Here is a 3,292-nt window from a genome sequence, read left to right as displayed (position 1 = left end):
CTTAAAAAGGACCTTTGCTTCTCGCTCTCCCAAGTGGCAGAAGAGGGGGAAGTGAGACTCCAAATGGATGAAAAAGAGACAGTGCGGGGAGAAGAAAAGGAAATGAAAGCCCGGAGGTCAGCTGGAGGGGGTTTCAGATCATCATGGTACACATCCAGAGCAAAGGAGCTGGCTCTGGAGCACCGATGGATTAGAAGAGCGCAAGTTTCTGTGAGCTCACAGCTACTCTTCAACAATAGTAGGGGGAAAAAAGACTCCATGAATGTGTCTGGCTCCATTGTATTAACACTTTTAATACAGTGGAGAGAGGAAGAATGTCTGATGTGAATGGTTTGTTGTAGGCCGGTCAGGCACCCAGCGGCGTGTCGGTAAAGCCTTAGCAACGTTGCTGTGGAATGACTCGGAGTAGTTTTCAGCTGAGATGCAGCAGCTTTGAGGTCGTGGCATTCACCAAGTCCACAGAAGCGGGCTCTCATGCACGAGGACTTTTATGACTCCAAGTAACTTGGGGGAAACTTTCCCTGTTAACACCTCAAGCCCTTGACTCATCAGAAAGAAGCAATTGTATATGGGCAGATTGTGGCAGTCCCCCATGAGATCCATGTAGGTGGCTTGCTGCAGCATGATGAGGTGAACCTGCCAGGGGCTGTGCTAAGTAGGATGGGCTCGTGGGCAGTGGAGTAGGATGTGGCTGCTTTGGATGCAGCGTGTAGCTCTGCTCTATATTTTCCTGTGTATTTGGCTGAAATCAGTTAATCACGCCTCATTCTGTAAATGTGGTAATAGTCCCTTATATGAGATAAGGATGCCATGAGGGTAAACCCACAGCTAGCTAGTAGGTCGTCAGATATGGTCAGACTGGAACCCCAATAGAGGTCCATAAAGAGACCTCCCCGCAGGACTCGCAGAAGTCGGTGGGTCCTCGACTCTTTGTAGAAAACATTAAGCTTCTCCCAGATCAGGCCCAGGATTGGTCGGTATGATTGACTAACATGAAGGCTGACAGTAGTTTAAACTCAGAACCATTGTAAGTGTCTAACCTGATCAGATTTAAAATTTATTTCTGCTTTGGCCTTTTACAAGGTAGCCTAAACTCCCTCAAGAGCCAGCTCTCTGAATGCGTCAGCAAACAAGGTATGGCGAGAGTCAGGTGAGGGGAAATTCACATTTTGAACTTGGAGGATTTAATGTTTTGAAAACTGTCGCTTCAGTCATTTATGTAATAGGCAAGCAGAAATGCTCAGTTATTCGTTTCCAGCTGTAAATGGTTTTCTGAAAAGGACGGGGAAGAAAGGAAGGGGGAAAAGAGACCTGTCTAGTAAAAAGGAAAAAGAACCAGACCCTAAGAGTCAGCTCAAAAAAAAAACAACCCTTCATTTCTAGAAAGTCAAAGTTGTCATGTAAAAAATGATCAAAGCACCAAAAATTCAGTAGTAATTTCTTCCAACAAGTAGCAGAAGTTGGGTAATAAGACATTCCATTAACTACTCTAAACCCTGTTTTGTGAAAGTTGTGGGGAATATAAAGTGTTTAGAGACAGAGAGGGAGAGGTCTTTCTGAAGGTCTTATATTCCATGAATATGAAATTCCTCAGCATTTTTAGAGGCCTTGTAGTGCCTCAGACAATCACATTTTCATCTATTTTACTTATAGGAGATTTCTTAGCTTATAAATCAGGTTTTTATCTTTGTATCCTTCTTCAAGTGTGTTAAGAAGGCTGCTCTTGTTGTCTCCGTCCTGTTCCCCAGCGATGTTTTGGTGGAAAGAAACGAGAAATTGAAAGCAAGGAAGATGGTTTAAGAACATAAATACAATCATGGCATTATTCCATTGCAATTTGTAGGTTCATTATTATTTATGCTCTAATGTCATCTGGGCATTTGTAATTTGACTCTTGCTACTTTGGTCTTCTGTAGCCTCTTTTTAGCTTCCACTAACTGTTTTATATTCCAGAAAAATTGCTAAATGTTCTTGACTTGTCTTCCTTTAAAAGGTACCTCCTTTAAAAAGTATTCTGTAGTATCTTTTGTTGTTGGTTTCCAGGTTAATAGCACCGGAAACAGAAATCCTTACTTTATCGAGGGAAGTAATGCAGCATAGGAAACGTACAGGGCAGGTTTCCCTACAGAAATTGATATTGCATTCTAATTTGACTTGGAAGGCCCGCTATAAGCCCAGCGTAGACTTATAATTATGCTTTTGTGATATGGTCACCAGACCTATCCACAGGAAACTAGACTAGAATCTACCTCTTAACCTAGATGGTACTTTTTTAACCACTACTAATTTAGATTGGGTTATTATGGCAGCTTGATTGATTTGTTGGACTGTAAGGTGGATCAAAAGCTGGCTGGAGTGTCGGGCTCAATGGGTAGTAATCGATGGCTCAATGCCTAGCTGGCGTCAAGTGGAGTGCCCCAGGGGTTGGTCCTGGGGCTGGTTTTGTTCAATGTCTTCATCAACAACCTGGAAGATGGGTGGATTGCACCCTCAGCAAATTAGTGGATGACACGCTGGGGGGAGTAGTAGACATGCTGGAGGGTAGGGCTAGGATTCAGAGTGACCTAGACCCATTGGACGATCGGGCCAAAAGAAATCATCCGGGAATGTCTCCTTGCTAAAAAGGTGGCTTACACCCAATGGAAAGAAGGGGTCATCACCAAGGAGGGCTATTCTGCAGTTGCTCGGGGATGTAGGGGGGTAGTTAGGAAGGCCAAGGCAGAGATGGAACTGGGACTAGCTTCCCAGATTAAGGATAATAAGAAGTCTTTTTTTAAATACATAGGGGGTAAAAAGAAGGTCCCAGGTAATGTGGGGCCCTTGCAGGATGCATTGGGAAACTTGGTCGTCACACCAGATGACAAAGCTAACATGTTTAACAATTTCTTTGCCTCCGTCTTCCTAAGTAGGGACCAGAACAGCCACCTCCCTGCTGGGCCCCCCTCGGGCCCCAGGGGAGGCACACCTGGGCCAAGGGTTAGCGAGGAATTAGTTAGGGAGCTTCTGGAGGGGCTGGACGTATTCAAGTCAGCCGGTCCGGATGATCTCCACCCTAGAGTTCTAAAGGAACTGGCCGAGGTCATTGCAGGTCCCCTGGCACGGCTTTACGAGCACTCGTGGTGCACTGGAGAGGTGCCGGAGGACTGGAAGAGGGCCAATGTGGTTCCAATCTTCAAAAAAGGGAGGAAGGAGGACCTGGGAAACTATAGGCCAGTTAGTCTTACCTCGATCCTAGGCAAGCTGTTTGAGAAAATAATTCTGGCACACATCCAGGAGGGACCAGCAGGGCACT

The sequence above is a fragment of the Gavialis gangeticus genome, unplaced genomic scaffold (genome assembly GCF_001723915.1).
Source record: "Gavialis gangeticus isolate Ggan-Ray unplaced genomic scaffold, GavGan_comp1, whole genome shotgun sequence".
In the NCBI taxonomy this organism is placed as follows: Eukaryota; Metazoa; Chordata; order Crocodylia; family Gavialidae; genus Gavialis; species Gavialis gangeticus.
Note: the sequence above shows the minus strand (reverse complement) of the source record.